The 21,093-nt window shown below is 41.6% G+C and overlaps 1 protein-coding gene across 10 annotated transcripts in view; it reads left to right on the forward strand.

The window, feature by feature from the left end:
* The window catches only part of NCALD (neurocalcin delta), a 430,559-nt gene that overhangs the window by 136,058 nt on the left and 273,408 nt on the right, over positions 1-21,093 (forward strand). The gene's annotated exons all lie outside the window — the stretch shown is intronic.

Here is a 21,093-nt window from a genome sequence, read left to right on the forward strand (position 1 = left end):
TGATTTCTTCTTGAGTCAGTTTTGGCACATTTTGTTTCTGGTTATGTATACACATTTCTGTTGGATATGTATTGCAGCAAGGGAATTTCTGGATTATGGGCTAGGTGTGTGTTCAGCTTGAGAAGATACTATCAGTTTTTCAGAATGGTTCTATTAATTTAAAAATTTACATGCTAACCAGGAGTGTGTGAGAGTTCTGATTTCTCTGTATCCTTTCCAATACAAGGTATTTTCTGTTTTGTTGTTTGTTTGATTTTTCATTTAGTCTCTACTGCTAAGTGTGAAGTAGTATCATAGTGTAGTTTTGATTTGTATTTCCCTGTAGACTAATGAAGTTGGATACTTTTTCATATGTTGATTGACCGTTTGAATATCTTGTTTTGTGAGAAGCCCTTTCAAGTCTCCCCCCCCAAAAAAAGTGAAGTGCTTATTCAGGTCTTCTGAAAAAAAATTGTGTTGCCTTATTGAATTGTAGACATTTTAATAATATGTATTCTGGATTTGAGGCCTTGGTAGGATATATATGTTGTAAATATCTACTTTTTTTTCCTGTGGTTTACCTTTTTACTCTTTTTATGATCAGAAATTTCTTTAAAATAGTGTAAATTATCCATTTTTTTTTCTTTGTGGTTGGTACTATTGTACCTATTTAAGAAATCTTGGCCTTATTCTAAGATCACAAAGAACTTTTATGTTTTCTTCTGAAAGCTATATTATTTTTCTTTTACATTTTGAGCCACGATCCATCTGGAATTGGTTTTATTGTATATGATGTGAGGTAGAGGGTCAAGATTAATTTTTTCCATGTGGATACGCACTTGACCAGAAGCCATCCTTTTGTCATAGCACTATTTACCTATTTATTTATTTTGGTCAGGCTTACTGAGGTATAATGAACACACAGTAAAATTCATGCTCTTGAAATTTATGGTTTGATAAGCTTCACCAAAGTGTACCATCCTGAAACCGCCACCACAATCAGGATGCAGAATGTACCTAACACCTGAAAGAATGCTCCTTTGTAGTAACAATCACTGATCTGATTTCTGTCCCTAGATTTTTTTCTTTTTTCAGAATATATAAATGGGGTCATACAGTATGTAGCCTTTTGTTTTAGATTTCTTTAAAAAAAATCTCAAAGACTGTCAAAAATTCATCCATGTCATTGCTAGTACCAGTCATTTGTTCTTTTTTATTGCTGAGTAGAATTCCATTGTGTGGATGTACCACAATTTGTTTATCCATTAACCGATTGATGAACATTTGGGTTATTTACAGTTTTTGGCTCTTATGAATAAAGCTATTATAATTGCTCATTAATAGGTCTTTGTATGGATGTATGTTTTCATTTCTCTTGGGTAAATTACTAGGAGTAGGTTTATTGGGTCATATACTATATAGTATACTGGATTGTATACATTTAACATTATACAAAAAAAATCCCTCCAGCTGTTCCCAAAGTGACTGTGCCATTTTGCATTCCATTCGGCAATACATAAAATTTTATTGCCCCCCAGTCTCTCCACCACTTGGTATAATCAGTCTCCATAATTTTAGCAATTTTGAGTTGGTTTGTAGTATTATCTTGTTGTAACTTTAATTCTCATTTCCCTAATGATTAATTATGTTGAACATCTTTTTATGTGCTTCTTTGCCATCTGCATATCTTCTTTAGTGGAGTGTCTGTTGAAATCAGTCACCCATTTTAAGAATTAAGTTATCTATCTTTATATTATTGAGCTATAATAGAATCTATTCCGGATACAAACCCTTTATCAAATGTGTGCTTTGCAAATACCTTTTCCCAGGCTGTGGCTTGTTTTTCATACTCTTAAAAGCATCATTCAAAGGGCAGAAATTTTTAATTTTCATGAAGTTCAATTTATCAATTTTTTCTTTGTTGGATAGCAGTTTTGTGTCCTAAGGAATCCTTGCTAACAGCAAATATACAGAGATGTTCTTAATTTTTTTCTAGAAATTTTATAGTTAAAACTATAGTTAAACTATAGTTTAATATAGTTAAAACGTAAAAGTTTTGCATTTAGTTATATGACACATTTCGAGGTAGTTTTTGTATCTGGTGTGAGGTAAGGGTCATGGTTCAATTTTTTACATGAGTGTCCACATTTTCCAGCACCATATGTTGAAAAAGCTGTCCTTTCCCCCTTTTAAATACCTGCACACCTTTCTCTCTCCTCCTCCTCCTGGTACTCTAATTACATGCATGTTAGACTGTTTAATATTGTTCTACAGCTCTTGGACACTTTTTTTTTCTTTTTCTTTCTTTCTTTCTTTTTTTTTTTTTGTGTGTGGCTGCGCTGAGTCTTCATTGCTTCATTGCAGGGACTATTCTTTGTTGCAGTGCATGGGCTTCTCATTGTGGTGGCTTCTCGTTGTGGAGCATGGGCTCTAGGCATGTGGGCTTCAGTAGTTGCAGCACATGGGCCCCAGAGTGCGTGGGCTTCAGTAGTTGCAGCGAGTGGGCTCAGTAGTTGCGGCTTGCGGGCTCTAGACCATGGGCTCAGAAGTTGTGGCACATGTGGCATCTCCCCAGACCAGGGATCGAAACTGTATCCCCTGCATTGGCAGGCAGATTCTTAACCACTGGATCACCAGAGAAGTCCACTTGGACACTTTTTAAAATTACCATTTCTCTTTGGGTAATTTCTGTAGAAATGCTAAGTTCGTTGCTTCTTTTCTTTCACTGTGTCCTGTCTCATCAGCCAATCAAAGAATTCTTCACATCTGATATTGCATTTTATTTCTAGCATTCTTGTTTCTTTTCTGTAGTTTCCATGTCTCTGCCGAAATTCTCCATCTTTTCCTGGATTGTATCCTTCTTTTCCATGTGAGCCTTTTACATATTAATCATAGCCATTTTAAAGTCTCTGATCATTCCAATATCCGGGTCATCTCTCTGTCTAGTTCTGTTGGTGGCTTTATCTTGACAATAGGTTGTTTTTCCTTGGTTTTTTGAATGTCTCATAATTTTGATTGCATGTTGGATGTTGTTGGTAGAAGAGCAGTAGGTAATAAAGTTGATAATATTGCCACCCAGAAATGGGCACACTTCTTTTGCAAGGCTGCTAATGTAAGAATGGTTTGGTCCCTTGTTAACAGTTAATAAGATTAATAGTTAGTAGGGAGTTTGGGTGGGGTTGGCCTCCTGGTTGCTATGGTTCTCTTCAGCCAAGCAGACTGCAGAGTTTTCCAGTGGTGGACTGAAGTTACCTCATGCTTAGTGTGTGGCCTGGTGTGCCAGAGGGTTTTTCTCACCGTCCAGACTCCATCCTCAGCTTTCCACTGAGGGGATCGCTCTCCATGTTGATGCTCCTCTCCTAGCTGTGAATGGCTTTTGCTCATTGCTCAGTGCAAAGCTGTGGCTATGTTAGGGGGTTCCCAGTTCTTCTGGTCCAGCTCCAATCTTGGGCAGGCCTTGGGACTGCAGCTTTGTCCATGTTCCTGTTCCTCTTCGTGGCATTCCACTTCTGCCTTGTATCTGTAGGTGGCTTGGGTGGGAGAGAGTTCCCTGCCCCTCCCTCAGTGGTAGCAGACCTCTTCTTTGTGTCAGTGCAGGATTCTGGGCCTGAGAGTCCCTTGTTCTTCCATCAGGGCAGGACCAGCAGCATCAGTATCACCTGAGAGCTTGTCAGAAGTGCAGAATCGCAGGTCCCATGCTCAGACCTGATGAATCAGAGTCTGCATTTTGACAAGATCCCTGAGGGATTCTTGTGCACTTTGAGAAGTAGTGTTTTACCGCAGTGGTCCCCAACATTTTTGGCACCAGGGACCGGTTTCGAGGAAGATGATTTTTCCACGGATGGGGGTGGGGTGGGGTGGGGGGAGGTTCAGGCGGTAATGCGAGCAGTGGGGAGCGATGGGGAGCGGCAGATGAAGCTTTGCCCGCTGGCCCGCTGCTCACCTCCTGCTGTGCGGCCTGGTTCCTAACAGGCCATGGAGTGGTACTGGTCCGCGGCCTGGGGGTTGGGGACCCCTATTTTACCCAATCACTGTTTTCTTTTTTTTTTTTTTTGCTAACTGTGCTTTTAATAATGAGATTAAAATCCTTCAAACTCAAAATATTGTGAAGGTAACCCTACTTTAAGAATAAACTGGGTTGTAGTGCACACATATTTAAACTAAGGCATTTAAATGTTTTTTTCTAGTTAAATTATTGAATTTAATTGAACAATTATCATTGATATGCATAGTTAAAGCTTCTTAGTTTCAAATTCTTCTTTGAGCTTTGTGTTCCTAGCACCCAAAAATCTTGACTCTTTCTTGTAGCAGGGATTTTTCTGTTGCTTCCTCTTATAAAGGGATTTCTTAGACCTTTGAAGCCTGCCTCCTAGGGGCAGTTCTTTCTTCCTCTCCACCTTGGGTTCAGCTCAAGCAACAGGTTCCTACAGTGATGCTTCAAAGCCTGGCCTAAAGGGTTCTAGCAAGTACCCATCCCAAGAACCTTTAGAGACAAGGTTCTTGCTGAGAGACCCTCAGCTTTTGAATCTTCCCAACTTCGAGTATCTTGTGATGCAATGATGCAACTGTGCTGCCAGAATTCTAGTTTTCTCTGTTTTTTCTCAACTTTCAGTAAAGGTTAATTTTACATTTATCCCAGTTCTTAAGTTGTCCTCTCTCCTTGGATTTCATAAAAAAATGCTGGCCATGATTGCTGGATTATAGCATCTGCTTTCCTTTTGTCTTTACCTTTGCTTTTGTATCCAGGTATTTTGAAGCCTCCCCCCACCCCCTGCCCCCATGTCTCAGTGAGAGACATCAAGTCAGAGAGTTCTGGCAATATCATTAAATTGTTTTAACATAGCTTGTTCAACCTGGGACCATCATGGAAGTATTCCAAGCAGGTGGACACAGAGGGGCCTCTTAGCTGAGTCAGCCCAGGTTAAGAGCTGTCCTGGTTTCCTGGGACCAGTGAATTATGCTTTAATCTTAGTGGTCACCGTTAGCTGCAAGGGAGGCTGGGAAATGTATCTTTGAGTTGGGCGTATTGTTGGTGCAAAAGAAATCAGGGCTGGGTTTGCTGTGGATGGAGAACTAAATGCAGATATCAGACAGACAGGGAGCTTTATTCAGTATCAGCTGTATTCCCAGTGATCCTGGATTGGAGAATGAGCTTAAATTATGGACAGAATCAGCTAGAATCAGGCATCCTATTACGTTTATTGCTGAAGTCTTCTTTCATGGAAAAGAAAAATACATGCTGCTGAGGCCAGAAATAGAAAGGAGGGTATCCAGACCTCCATGAACTTTCCCTCACTCAGTCTGAGCAATTCAAGGAGTCACTTCCTTGAGGAGGAGTGAAGGGATGTAGTGAAGGGTAGAGGTCACCTTCCAATAGTCACCTTCTTTTAAGAAGACACACAGTTTTATTTTATGTGCCCAAGCAGGGATGCTGGGAAGGCGAGAATAATGCTCCTCCTAATAATTGTTACGTACACGGGTGTGTCACACACACACACACAATGTCTTATTATATATTATGACATATTGTGACAGTTGTGTTATATTTTTCCCAACTCCTACAGTTAATGACTTTGTAATATAGAAGGTAACCTCTTATGAGAGTTGAGCAAAGGGAGAATTCTCATGTGTTGACGTTGTGAAACCCTCATAAAGGAGATGGAGATGAACTACTTATAGATTTTAAAGATTTGTAGAATAGTTTCAGGTTGAGAAGAAGAATGATTCAGTGCAAATAAATAGCATGGGCTGCAGCCAGTAGACTTCCAGCTGCTTTGGAAGCTTGCTGCAGGATTCTTTATAGCATCCCCCCACTTCATTGCTGCACAGAAACCAACCAACAAGCTGCTGCCTCCGCCCCCCCACGCCGTCCCCCAACCCGAGGGTTTTGCTGCAGACTTCCTTGGTGTGCAGCAGGCTCCAGCCCCTCTTCTCGCCTGGTCACCCTTGACTCCTGCGGTCACGCTGATTGGAAACCCATAACAACCCCCCAGCTCACTACACAAGGCTCAGCTCAGGACCGAGTTGACAGCTGATTGTTGCTGCTGATTGCTTTGCTGACGGTGCTTTGTGGCTATTTTGGTTTTTCTCAAGAGTTCCTTAATTAGAGGAAATGACATTGTGTGCTGTCCAATCAGCCTCTTATCAGACATTATTCCATTTGTAGGATAATCAGGTGACATTTGGGTTTGTTCCTGCCAATCCGGTATGAGGATTGTGGCCTGTGGTGCAGTTGGCTTGGCAGAACAGAAGTCCCTACCCAGCTCTGAGACAGCGTTGCCCCTGGTATGAGGGAGGAGAATTCTGCATTCCCAGTGTGGTCTCAGAGACCCAGGGGTGCACTGGGGCCCCTGTTCAGGAAGCAATGTCCCACTGAAATCTTACACCTCACAGCAGCCATTCCCTCAGAGGATGCTGACTTTCTTCTCTTTGAAACGTGATGTTTCAGGATTCCTTTGATATTTGCCTTTCTGGCCAACATGGAGAGACCCTTTCATTTCTTCCTGGGAGAAAGACAGATATGACCTGAGGATGGCCTCTATTTCGGGAAGTTTTAGAGGTGGTTTGCCATTCAGTGTAGTGAGATCTCACTACATTGCTTTAATTGCCAGGAAGAACCATCTTAAGTTATAAAAATTCTAAATTATAAAAGACGTTTGAACAGATTTACAACTCTGAAATCCACAGAACTTTTACCAGCTGTTTTTTAAGGCTCTTTTATTGAATGCTTTATTTTAAAGCATTAATAAAGCATTGAATAAATAACTGTGTTTATTTGCATATAAACCATGTGTGAAAGTTTAAAAAATCTACTTGTCCAAGTATGAGTATGGACCCTTCTTTTCTAATTTTTTGTTTTTGGTATTAACTTATTGCAACAAGGATTTATTGAGCCTGCTGATGTGCCCTTGGACTTATTAACAAAGCAGCGTGAGACACAGTCCCTCCTGCAAGGAACTTACATTCTAATCAGGGAATCAACATTCTCCAGTGGTCCTTTCTTCATGGTTTCATTGAAGGCATCTTCATGGTTACATGGTTTTTCTCCAAGAGTGTTCAGTGTTAGAGCGGAGAACATAGAATACAGGATTATCCAGTGTTGAGAAGAGGAGAGAACAGAGATATTGAGGGGTCTAGGGAGACACTGTAATCATCTCATATTGGGCACAGAGGAAGGGAGGCCAAGATGTGTGTGCGGGGTCAGATGGGGGTATCATGAAGATGGAGAAAATGGTTAATGGACGTGGTGGGTGGAGGCCAAGGCCAGGAGAACTCCATTAGGTCAATAAGGAAATGGAGAGTGGCTAAGAGACAAGAGAAAGAGAACAAACTGCTACCTGACTGTTTCCTCTGGGTCTATCTTCCTCTTCCACCAAAGGGTAAAAAAGGGCCAAGTATGATGTTTCTTTTGTTTCTCCTTCAGCTCCTGGTTCAGCATGTTGCTTATAGCATGTGCTTCCTAAATATTTCCTGAAGAAATTCAGCTCACTCATGGGCTTTCTTTGGAGTCATAGATCAAATTTCTTTCACATATATAGAAATGATTGAGGTGGTCATTGGTTCATGTAAATGGGGAGCTCCAGAGTGACTTCTGATATAATCTGACAGTGGTATAAACACACACATGTATACTAACCACAGTGAAGAGGAAGTCTCCATCATCTGACACTTGCTCAGTACTTCCAGGTAAACGGAAAGTATCATCTTTAGGGAGACCGTCTGAGGAGACTTCAGAGAGTCCCACATGCTGGATGTGATGCTGCCTTACCCAGAAAGCCAAAAATGCTGTTGCTTTCCATAGGCCAATAGTTCTCCTTTGTCCCCTCATGATTTTGCAGGCTAAGTGCATTTGAAGACCCAAATGAACAACTTAAACTTCTTTCTGATCCCGTTGCCGTTTCCATGCTCAACAGTCAACTTTTTCTCATGTCTGTATTTAGCTGAAGTAATCTTCGTGAAAGTCTTCCACACTTGAAATCACAGCAAAAGCTAGAGAATAAAATTTACATTTTGGAATAAAAGCTAAAACTTGATGATATCATTCCTATATATATATTTGTTTATTCTTGTGGCTCCCTGGGGACCGCACCTACTGCGAGTTCTTTGCAAGTGTCTTCCATTCACTGAGTTACCCTAGTGCTGGCCCGGTGCTGGGACACCGTTGAGGCTTACAGGTGTATGTGCCCCTGAAGAGAATGGATCGTGTGTCCAGTTCAAGCATGCCAGCAGGGCTGTCATGCATATTTTCTTAGGTAGCATTTGAAAGTTCCTTAAGCTGTACGCCAGACACAACAGACTTGACCAGAATCATGCTGTTACCATGGCATCCAGAGAGAGCCCTTAGAAGCTCATCGACTTCTCCAGACGAGAGGAAGATGGTAAACTGCTCTGATAGAACATTTTCTACCTTAGAAGCTGAGAATAGAAACTGTATTTATCTGAAACAGCAAATCTGATTTTCAAAATTTCTCTCCAAGCATCATTTTTTATAAGACATTTTTGAAGACTGCTCACAGGTTTATGTGCTCTAGCACAGACTTGGAGAAGCTTTTCTTTCATCTCTGATCTGGAAGCTTCTCTTTGAATAAACTAGAAATGTTGAATGGCTCTGGCTAAGAAATCCCTTTCAATTTCAGACAAGAGTTGCAGTAACTGAGCCCTGTTTATTCAAGGAGAGTGAAGCCAGATGGGTCTGCTGGGAATAAAAGGACAGGCCTGCTTTCTTCACAGGTGACTTCTCTCCTCTGGCCCAGTTCTTTGGTATTAATCTAATTCTCCTTAATTGCTAACTCCAAAGCAACAGAGTTTCGATCTTTGAAAGGATTGCCTTTTATAAATGCTTATTGTCTGAAATTTCTGCTTAATGGGAAGACCACTGAACCACTAATTTTTTGGTTTAGAGTTAGTGGGCAGGGACAGTTTAAGTCATTACCTTCTATTGCTTGACATTTTGTATAACACTTTGCAGTGTTCAGAGCACTTTCACATCCATTGTTATTTGAGATTTTTAACAACCGCTGGAAGACAGAAAGACAGATTTTTTTTTAATTCCCATTTTTTTGAATGAGAGCTTATGCCTCCCTTAAAATCATTCTTACCAGAGGTAGACCAGGGACTAGAACCTACCTTTCCTATTCCTAATTCCTCTTCAGGTTGCCCTGTCATGATGAGCTAAGTGTGAGGATGGTAAGGGAGAACCTATAACTTGTTTGGCAGTTATCTGCTTAATCGTCTGTCTCCCTGGTCTGACGTTAAGCTCCCTAAAGTGGAGATTATTTTATTCACTGTTAGATCCCCAGTGCCTAGAGCAGTGCCTGGCACATAGTAGATTCTCAGTGAACATTTTTGTTGGTGAACAAGCAATAATAATGCCAACATTTTCACCTCTACCCATCCCCTTCTTACATGTTCCAATGGCATAATAAGAATTACATCTAAAATAAGTAGGCAAAAAAAATAAAATAAAATAAAATAAGTAGGCAAAGATATGAGCATAGTGGGGAAGTGCAGGTTGTCAATCCATCAAAGTAGTAGATGAAGAACATTCAACTGAGCTGTAGAAAAACACAGAAGAAACTGAAAATAGAGCTCCTGCCTTCGGGGAGCTTAAAGCTTAGGGAAACAAGATAACCCATGATGGAAAAGATGAGGAAAATCACTATCCAGCAGTCGGTTTGGTTGGCTCTGCTCTTTTGGAAACTCAAAGTTGGGGGAAATAAAAAGGACGCGTACTGCAAAAAAACCCCTTGATCTCAGAGGGAGGAGGAAGTGGAAGGGCTTTACTGTCACTTTCTTTCTTTGGTTCTATAATTACCTGTACCTTTTCAAGTACTTTTCAAGTGTTTTTTCAAGTGTTTTTATGCAGGAAACTAAATACGGAGACTGGTCGAGGGATGAATCATTCTAAGTAACTGGAATAGAAGGTGAACTTTGACAAAGCTTTGATTAGTTCTTTTCCTTAAATAGTCAAGTAATTATGCTGCAATCTGGCATTCGTAAACAATTGTTTCCATCCTTATCTCAACCTGAGATAATAGTTTCCAAGTCCTTTAGGGACAGTGATTTTCAAAGTTTAGTTCTCAAGCCACCTGCTTAAATATCCACTCCTGAAATTCTGATTCAAGAGGTCTGGAGCAGGGTCTGGGAGTCTGCTTTTTTAAAAAATAAACACTTTATTTTGGAATATATTTCTAGAAAAGTTGCAAAATAGTACAGAAAGCTCCTATATTTCCTTCACCTGGCTTCCCCTAATGTTAACGCCTTACATAAGCAGAATATATTTGTCAAAATTAACCAACTAATATCAATGCGCTAATACTAATTAAGCTACAGTCTTTATGCAAATTTCACCAGTTTTTGCACTAATGTCCTTTTTTCTGTTCCGTGCAGGACATCACATTGCATGTAGTCATCATGTCTCCTTAGTCTCTTCCAATCTGTGATAGTTTCTTAGTCTTTCCTCGAATCTGCATTTTTAATAAGCTCCCAGGTGGTTCTCAGACACTAGAACTCAATCGCCATTGCTCTTCCAAAGCCAGGGACAGACTCTGGGCACACCGGACAAGTGCTCAGAAACCAGTGCCTGGGAGACCTCCCCTTGCCTGAGGGGTACCTTGTGTTTTGCATCCCAAGTCCTGCTTCTGTCAGTCCAGGACAGATCCGGAAACAGAAAGCACACTCTGGAAGAGCCTGGAGAGAATTTAGCAAAAGTGCTGTTTATGGAGATGTAGGCAGGGTGAGAGAAACAAATAAAGGATATTAAGGCAAGCAGGAGCTTTCAGCAATGAAAAGCTTACCCCTCTTTGGGACCAGCCACCAGGTACAGCAGTAGTCAGGGATGTGTAGTTGGAGAACCAGCCACTGCCACAAACTAAGACTCCAGTGTTCAGAGGACATGGGTCTTTGTGCTCCTGTGGGTGCCCCCCATTGGCGACACTTAACAAGAAGCCAGAGGGCAGGGAATGGACAATACAGTTGCTGGGCACAGAGGAAGAAGAGAGGGTGGAGAATGGATCTGGAGAATGCATTGAGAGAGGGGTTGAGGTGAGAATAACCAGCCCTGTGTCAAAGAAAAATGCAGGAGAGAGAGTCTGATTAGTTAATTGTGCCTGGGTTAAAACATGTGCTCTGCTTATTAATTCATAGCTACAATGTTAGGAGGGGCCCGTACCTTAATTAAAAAAAAAGAGGATCCAACGAAAACATTACATTTAGACTGGAAAACTGTACAGTTGATCAACTTGTTGCAAATTCAACAAACATTCTTCTGGTGGGTTAATGATAGTAAAAGAATTGTAGCCTCCAGCTAAATAAAGTCTAGGTATTTACCTAGACTGAAGAAAAAGAACGGCTGTCTGAGATATAATTTTAGAATTGATAACAGATTTTAAGAGTGTCATATACCACCTTCTACAATTTGGATGAAACAGTGCTTTTATTTATTTTTTCCCTATTTTGTTACTTGATTCTAGTTTTTGAAAGGCAATATCATCACCCATTCTGCAGTATAGTGAATTAAATTCTGGACACCAAAGAAAAAGACTCAGAAAATGTTCCTTTTCTTTTTGTAGTTGCAAAAGGATAAGAGTGGGAGGAAAGCTCATCTGTCCTCAGCATCCATGGGACTTAATGGAGAATCACTGGTCTTTAGAATTAGGCTTTCCTGGGGTTTATGCTGTGGAGGCTTTTTTGATGGTGGGAGTGAGTGGGTGAGATTTTTTCCCCCTTCATTTCAAAAACAGGAGTAGAAGTTAGCAAGGAGGAATATTAGCTGTATTTTGCTGTTTTTGACATTAAATACATCAAGTTTGCCAAAACAGGTTGGTGGAGGTTTGTTTTGCTCATGCACGTTTTTTTCATAGATACTGGTTTTTTTGTGTTTGCTCACCGTCTTCAGTGAGGAAACAAGCACTGCTATATTTATTTTGCAAAGTGGTTGCATTGGGATCTTGGCAGGAAACAGAATTTACCTCGGAGGGTTTGAATGAAGAGAGTTTAGTGGAGGAAGGGATTATTGCAAACCCGTGGGCAGGGTTATGAGAACAAACAAGGGGTGGTCTAGCCCCCAGGAACTAGTGGCAGCGGGAAGCCGTTGCTATCCCCAGGCCAAAGGGACAAGAGGGACAAATAGTGGAGTCCAGGGAGGATTGTAACCATGGCGGAAGGGCCACTCGACAGGAGCCATAGCGGTGAAGGGCCATAACTGTGGTCAGACACTGAGGTGAAACAGGGAGAGAGTAGGGGAAACAAAACCCCGTTGCTCTCCTCCCAGCCCTCCCGTCTTTTCCTGGTGCCCCCATTAGTCAAACCCAACAGGAAGCCAACAGTATAGGTGACATGGGGGCAGGAGAGGTGGAGTAGGATTGTGGGTGTTGTAGCAGGGATGGGGAATAGCGAGCAAAATGGTTTGTTGCTATTTGAGCCCCTGAAATGATTACTCGTGACATTACGTTTAGAGGAAATTCAAAGTAGGTGCATTCAATTAATGAGCAAATCCGTTTTCTATAGAGCCAGTTTTATTGTTTTAAAAACTTGCTACTCCCTTAGCCTGTTCTGAAGTGTTTTAGTGCACAGACCCTGATTTCTCGTTTCCTCGGCCTCACTGTGTCGCGAGAAAGGTATTGCCTTTAACATGATGCGGAGCCTGAATTTGACCTCCTGAGCCCTGAGGAGGAGGAGGACTGGCATAGCTTGCATTGTTGGTTGCCCCAACTGGCATTTTCAGAGTTAAAAATGGCCACTGTAACATGTGTGCTCTTCTTGTCCTAATGAGTTGTGTCTGTTGGAGCTAAATGTAATTACTAAATAATCATTTCATCGATTTTTCGGTACATGATTATTTAATGAAAACAGACCCAGATGACCAAGAGGTAGAGAGGCCTGCTTCTGGGAAAGCATTCACTCTAGCCCAGTACCTTCAGTTGCAGATTATTTGAAAATGAAAGCAAAGCAACAAAACCATCTTAAATGCTTCTGGCAACTTTAACAAAACCTGGCCCCAGGATCATTTAAGAACTTCTGCTGTGAGTCTCAGAGAAATAGAGCTGAAAATAGATTGGTTGCAGCAATTTCAGCGAAGGGATCCGAAAATGTTTTCTTCAGCTGCGGGTTTTTAGTGAGTGATGAATCGACAGTGCCCAGAAGATTGCATTCTTGGGAAAAGAAATTCATATTTGATCTTGCTTTTCCTGGTGGACTGTCTCTCTGAAATACTTCATATCGAATCTTAAATATGATGCAGTGGAGGCTGTCAGTCTCCTATTTGCTGTGATGTTTTCTTCCTATTTAATTAACCCCCCTTTTCCTTTCCATATTTGTGATGGATTCTTGGGCAAAGCTACCTTCACATAAAAGACTCTGGAAAAAATAAAATAAAAACATGCTCTTTAAAGGTATTATTTATGTATTTATGTCATTTAGTTAGTTTTCACTGTTATTCGTCTTGACCGTATTTCCTTTTACCCTAGCTTGGAAAAATGTCTGGTCTGGCTTTGTCTTCAGTCATATTGGCTGCTCTCTTTAAATCACAAAAATGTTAAAGTAAAAAAGTAAAAAAAAAAAAAAAAAGGATCATAAGCTATTCATTCTAGTGGTCAGTTGGCTTAAATTTCAAGTCATTGACTCTCATAGCTTAAATTAGTTTTATTGCGATTTTGAGCAAAGTTAGAGAAAAAAAAATCTGTGTATCATGCCTTATGAAGGAATGTCATGGTTTTGAGTAGCTAGGATCAATGAGGTGCTTATAGTTAGTGACTCTACGTGGATACAGAGAGCCTTTTACCCTTATTGATCTGACCTCTTGACGGTGTTAGAGCAGTAGGTAGTGGTTAATGCAATGCTGTACCTTTGCTTTAACCTAAGAACCCAAACCCCATGATAATAGGCATTAGCACTGAGGAAAAGATCATCTCTGTCCTTGGCAGCTGTTCCCGTCGGCATCAGGATCATTTTCCAAATCGCTGTGGTGCTCAACATCGATGCATCTTTACCTCCGCTGCCCTCCACACTCCCTCACGTTCGCTTAGTCATCACGGTCATCCCTTCTAGCTCTGCAAGACAGACTTGTTTCCTTTCCCACTGTGACCCCCATAGGCAAGGACCTTCCTAATGGTCTGGTTATTGAGATACCCTCCCACAAGCCTGCCTGCTCACAGAATTTCTTTGCTTTTGCTATATGAGTTTCCTAGACTCTCGTATTTATCAGGATCTGCCTCCACTCAAAAGCTCTCAGCCAGTTATTACTGACAGAGTAAAATCCCTGTCAGTAACCAATAAATATGTTTCTGTGAGCAACCGCTGTGAGCAAGACCCTCTGCTAGGTGCTGTGGGAACACAGACCATGTCCACTTGCTTCTTTACTTCGTGTGTCCTCAATTAATTTATCATTTCCAGTAGAGCATGAATTATACTTGATGTGTATAAGTGCACAGCAACAAGACTGTTTTCTTTAAACTTTTTTTTTTAATTTTTATTTTTTGACCACGCCGTGCAGCATGTGGGACCTTAGTTCCCCGACCAGGGTTCGAACCTGTGCCCCCTGCATTGGAAGCTCGGAGTCTTAACCACTGCACTGTTAGGCAAGTCCAAGACTGGTTTTTAATCAGTGTTCCCGATTATATATTTGTCAGTTGAGATTGCTCTTTAAGGTATATAGCTTGGAAAATTATATACATAGTCTCCTCAAGGCTGCTTGATGTAGTTCTTAATATTTTTGAAACTCTCTATTTAGAATTATCTTCAGAACTCATAAGTTACAAAAGCAAAAGAGTCTCATTGCCCCATTCTTTTGTTCAAGATGCAATTTATTAAATGCCTGCTTAGTCCCAGGTGCTGCTCCAAGGCCTTGGCACACCAACGTGTGTTAAAGCCCACCAGACAAGACTCCCAGGACACACCATCGTCAAACAAGCTTAGGTTTATTAGCTGGCTGCAGTAAGGGAGAGCACACATCGTGGAGAATTGTAGGGCATTTCAACAGGTGGAAGTTAGGGAAGAACATCTATAGAGTTTTCAGGACTGGAGTTAGTCAGAGGATGGCTTTGGCAAAGATCGGCCAGAATTTGTAATGTAGGAAGTTGCTGAAACTGTCTGTGGTCTTATCTTTGGGGCACATAACAGTGTGGAGTTACTGTTAGGTTAGTTTGTCTGTGGTTTTGCTTAGAATACCATGCATCTGAACGAGCTGGTGTTGAGTCTGAACTTAGTTTGTCTTGCATGTCATGGTTTGGTACAATTTTTCTATTTTGTGCATTATAATACAGTTTTGCAAGTTATGGTTTTTGTTTCAATTTTCAGTTTCCCCCCTAACAGCCTAGTTGCCAGCTGAACAGGTTTTCCCTTTATCAGAAGAATAATGACACAGTTCCTGTCCTCCAGGAGTTTCCAGTCTAGGTTATTATATTTGATATGTGCCATAGTAGAGATACAAATAAGGTGTTATGGAGTTCAGAAGAAACAACTGTTTAAAAAAAAAACTACTGTTTTGTTGATATCATATACAAGGCTCTACATACATTATGTACTAAAATAATATATGTATTATTTTATTTAATCCTCAACAGTCATACAGAGTTGTCGCTATTTTTTTTACCCTCATTTTAAAGTCAAGAAATTGAGACGCAAAGAGGTTAAATAACCCACCAAAAGTCACCCAGCTAGGAGACAGCAGATCTAGGGCTTTATTAAATATTTGTAGGGTACTGTTCTAGGTGCTTTATATAATCTCCAAAACAGACCTTTGAGGTAGCTACTGTGCTTTATTCTATCATCTCACTGTTGAGGAAACTGAGACATGGGGAAGTGATGTAACTCATCTAAGATCACAGAGCTCATGGCCACATTGTAGGGGCAGGATTCAGACCCAGGCAGCCTGGCTCCGTGGTCCATGCACATCACCAGCTGGGCTGCTGCTTCTCTTGAGCCGTGTCATTGGACCCTCGTGTCTGTGTTCTTACCCTCTGTGCTGTTCTGCCTCATTGGCAGAGGAGAAGCGTCACAGAAGGGTTGAATGTGGGCTGGGGCATGGTGGATAAGTAGGATATTTCCAGAGGGATCAGGGAGAAAGACTGTACCATTCCATTCAGGAGGAATAGTGGGCGCCGAGTCCGGAGAGCAGCAGGAGGTGAGGCTTGAGAACTCTAGTGTGTAGGATGGGAGCAGTGGCAGCCGATAGAACTGGACATATGTATTGGGACCAGATTGGAGCTTCACAGTTGCCCCTCACTTTTGACTGGAAGGATGCTCCTCTTCTTGACACTGTGCTTGCCTCTGAATGATCATTCTGGTCATAACGCATCCCCAAAGAAAAGAGGTTTGTCATCACCACAGATATTCCTGCTGGAGGCCATTCCAAAGGAGAAGTTCCAGAAACATGTTAAGCAAAGGAAGCTTCAGGGAAAAAATGCTGCCTGGAGATATTCTTAAGGTGATTGCTTTGGAGAGCATAATGAACATTTGAATGTCTGTGTCCTTGTAAATTAAAGGAAAAAAATGTGTCACCACTTTCAATCAATACGGTGTTGAATAGCAACTTTTATTTATAGAGTTCTGGAAGCTGACATGCATCTAATCTTTACATCAATCCCATTAGATAGATACTGTTCGTGTCCCAGATGTATAGATGAGGAAACCGAGGCTAAGAAGTCTCTTGGGGGTTTTGGCAAGTCACACAGTGGGAGATGGTAGAGCCAAGATTTCGACTCAGTTGGACTGATTGCAGAGCCCATTCATTCTGTCATGCGTCCTCAAGAAGTCTGTCCTTTCAGCCGTGAAAGTGAAGATTGTCCCCAATGCAACAGGCAGCCAGATGGCATGGAGCACTGGTAGTCAGGAGCGGGAAGGACTGTAGTGGGACGAGGAGGACAGGACTTGCTGGAGCTTCATCCACGCCTCCCCCACTCTGTGTCAGCCCCGCTTCTCTCTGCATGCATCACTGGAATTTACTGGCTTAAAATAGTATCCTCAGCCAGTGTTACTTCTTGGACAGCAAGAGGGAGTCCAGAAAGCTAAGGCCTGAAATTCTCATCTTTCCTGGGCAGTGAAATTGCCTCAGATTTGCTGGGACATGGGCCTATCAGCCGATTAGCAGATACATTTGTGTTGACCTTTCTATTATCAACCTACTGGTTTGCTTATTTAACTAATTACATGTGCCCTTGTTAGGAGCTGTGGGCACAGAAAGATCTTTGTTGACTCTGGACAAGTGATGCTCTTTGTTAATTCTGGATATGGCTCCCCATTTCACAGCATCAGGGGAAAGGTGGTGGCAGCAGCTAATGATCCCTGGACTGCACGTTCTGGAGATGAGGGAGTGATGTAGCCTTTTTTCCCTATAGAGTATGCTTGTGGATTAATTGCATAAACTAGTCGATTTAATCTAAGAATGACCTGGTCCCTTCCTTGCCTGGCCAGGTGGTGTGTACAGAGAGCCTGAGCTGTAGTTAGGCACCCAGGGTCTGAGTCCTGATGTCTTGGTTTATACTGGGTAAGTTACTTAAACTTTCTGCACCTCAGTTTCTTCATTTCTAAAATGGGAATAATAAAAGTACCTACCTCATAGGGTTATTCTGAAGATTAAGCAAGAAAATCTTTGAAAATTGCTTGGCACATTACTTAGTACATAGTAAAGACCCAGTAAATGAGAAGAACAGCATATAGCACTTGTTCTGTGCCAGGCCTGGGCATGAGCTGTGTACCACACAGCTCCCAGGGGCACCTTCCTCATAGACAACCCTGGGAATGTCACCCAGAAGGTGTGCAGTGCAGTGGCCTTGTGCCAGGAACTGCTCTGAGTGCTTCATGTGTTTTAACTCTTTAATCCTCACAACAGTCCTTTTTTTTTTACATCTTTATTGGAGTATAATTGCTTTACAATGGTATGTTAGTTTCTGCTTTATAACAAAGTGAATCAGCTGCACATATACATATATCCCCATATCTCCTCCCTCTTGCGTCTCCCTCCCACCCTCCCTATCCCACCCCTCTAGCTGGTCACAAAGCACCGAGCTGATCTCCCTGTGCTATGTGGCTGCTTCTCACTAGCTATCTATTTTACATTTGGTAGTGTATATATGTCCATGCCACTCTCTCACTTTGTCCCAGCTTACCCTTCCCCACCCCCCACCCCCATGTCCTCCAGTCCATTCTCTATATGTGCATCTTTATTCCTGTCCTGCCCCTAGGTTCATCAGAACCATTTTTTTTTAGATTCCATATATATGCGTTAATATACGGTATTTATTTTTCTCTTTCTGCCTTACTTCACTCTGTATGACAGACTCTAGGTCCATCCACCCTACTATAAATAACTCAATTTCGTTTCTTTTTATGGCTGAGTAATATTCCATTGTATATATGTGCCACATCTTCTTTATCCATTCATCTGTCGATGGACATTTAGACAACAATCCATTATTAATCCTGCTTACAACTTAGACACAGCTGTTAGTTACCTTGCCCAAATTCAGCCAGCTGGTAAGTGGCATGGCTGGGATGTTGGCCATTTGTATTATTATAGTATAGAGTCTTTCCTGGCAATCACAAAATGGAGGGAAGATCTCCATGATAGATTGATGTTCTTTATCAGCCTGCATTCATTGTCCTTACCTATTTTAATATATTGTAATATTTGTTGAAGCAGTTTACATTTTCAGCCTTTATAGTTAATACATATATTTTAGCTTAATAATGGAAATGCATGAATTCACTTGACTTTGGGAAAAGGTGACACACTTTCCTTATCATAATTGAGCTCTTTGTGATTAGGGTCGAGGGAGGGAAGGAGGAAGCGGGAAGAGGAAGAACAAGCCCACTGAACATTTGGATAACACCAGCACTTCTATCTGCCCTTCCATCAGGGCGTCACCGCCCACACTCTTTGCTCAGATGGCTTTGCCTCTCACATGACTTACATGGTATGAGCATCTTGCCGCATAGAGCTTTAATAATGTGCTTTTCATCCAACATGGCCGATAAATGAAGCCAGCTAGTTCAGCTGGTGCTCAACCAAAGATTCACTCCAGCGCAAGAATCCAAACTAGCTGTGCTGAAATTTTTGACAAGCGGCATGGCAAGGCCCCAGAGAGACACGTTCCTGAGGGACTTTCAAGGGGACTGCCTCTTCAAGAGACCCTTTTTGCCCTGGGTGGTGGACAGTGTGCAGTTGCAAGGAGCATGGCCAGGGTTTTAATTGTATTGCCTGTGCCTTCTGAAATGGTTCTGGGCCCTCCCTGGCTCTTGCCTTCTCCACAGACACCCTATAAATAGCACCTCCAGATTTGTTCCATTCTCCTTTGTTTTCTCCTATTCTCGACCTGTGTCTCCCCTTTACCTAGATCCTTTGCATTGGGTGGTTGGCTGGACTCTTTCTTGCCCTGTTTCCTCAGCCCTGTCTTTTCTCTCTGTTGCCCTCCTTGGCCCTCCCTGAACTCCTCTGGATCCCCGCTGCCTTGGGGGAGAACTCAGGCACATGACTTAGTACTATATATGTGAAGTAGATAACTTTTGCAAACTTCTCCATGTTTCAAAATTGTTTTTTTCTCCTGAAATTTTATTGGAGTGGCTAAAATCAGATTTCAAGGTTAGGGTTTTTGTATTAGTGGGATTACAATGGAGATGGATCAATGTTGACTCCCTTTCTTCTCTAATTCCCATCCTGCATGAAGCTGTAAGGGTCTCAGCCTCACGGGAACAAGCAGCCTTGGTAGTTTTTCCAGGAGAGGTGAGGGGCACCTGATAATTTATTGTGTTTGTGACAAGTCTGTGTCACTGTGTAGTTTCTCCGACTTGTCACACTGAGGCTACTCAGGACACCATCAAAATTAGAGAAGATGAATCTTTTCTATAAAAATAGCACATTTTCTATACGATGTCAGGCAAAAGAAGATGATTCAGCGTGCCCTTTGCCACTCTTTAAAAAAAAAAAAAATATGTCTTCCTTTCTACTTAAAACCAAAATAAACTACTTCCTACTACTGTCATTCACAGAGCTAAATTAAAACCATACCAGGATGGAGAGAGAGAATATTTTCATCCAAGACAGAGAAGATCAAAATGGCAAGGTTGGCAGTTGGATGAGGGCCTGGCCCACAGTGGGTTGTTGGAGAATGTTAGCTTATCTGCTGTTTGCTGAGGGGACTTTGCTTCTCAGATTACATTTATGGTGTCTGCTTTTGAAATGGTATTTGGAGGCGGTGTTTAGGAGAATAGAACAGGACAGGCTGAAAGAATATGGCTTAGAAATAAGAATACAAAGTCTGAATTGCGCCTATTTCTTCATTTTTTCTACGATTGATTTGAAATCTTTCCGACTGAATCCCGGGAGAATGTTGCCTCCTCTTCCCTGACTTACTGGAAGCTGGCTTAGCTGTCTCCTCTGTCTCCCCACACTTCCTCTCTCAAGGCACACATCCCATTTTATGAGAATTAACTGTTCTCTGCATCTTTTGCAGCTTGGGACTGTGACAGTCTGTGCTCCCAGTGGTGTCTGGCACATTGTCGGTGCTTATTTGTGGAATGAATGAATGAAGGAATGAATGGTGTTAACATGTTACGTTTCTCTCCTTTTCTGCAAGTTCCTTAAATAAAAACCCAGGTCTGATTCTACAGATTATGTGGCAGAGATCACACAAGTTCTCAGCAAGAGCATTGTTCCCAGGATTCTACTTACTGTTCCAGGCGTGCTGGGACTGTTATTTAAAGAAATGGGTTATCAAAGGCTTTATTAACCCTCTGAATCCAATAGAGGATGTGAAACTTAAAAACCTTCAAAACCAGAAGAATAAATGCAAAAGTTTTATTTGTTATTCTTAAACTAGAACTAAGGAGAATAAGAGGGGCCAGGCCCAGATCTCTTTAAACTGGTGGGCAGTTGCAGATACTAGGTTAATTGGATGCGGGTTAATCTAAAGTCATTTCTGAGGAAAATAAAGGAGTTCTGAAAGCCTGGGTTACCCAGAAAGCATCAGCAAACAGGCTGTAGCCCGTAATTCTAAGGGCAGTGATCTTTTCTGTGTCTTTAAGCTGGAAGCGGACAGCTCCAGGATCAGCATCAGTATTCTGGGTTTTTAAGAAATTTTCCCAAGTTTCAACATTATCATTTTAAACAAAGTTGTATCA

Source organism: Stenella coeruleoalba, assembly GCF_951394435.1.
Source record: "Stenella coeruleoalba genome assembly, chromosome: 17".
Taxonomy (NCBI): Eukaryota; Metazoa; Chordata; class Mammalia; order Artiodactyla; family Delphinidae; genus Stenella; species Stenella coeruleoalba.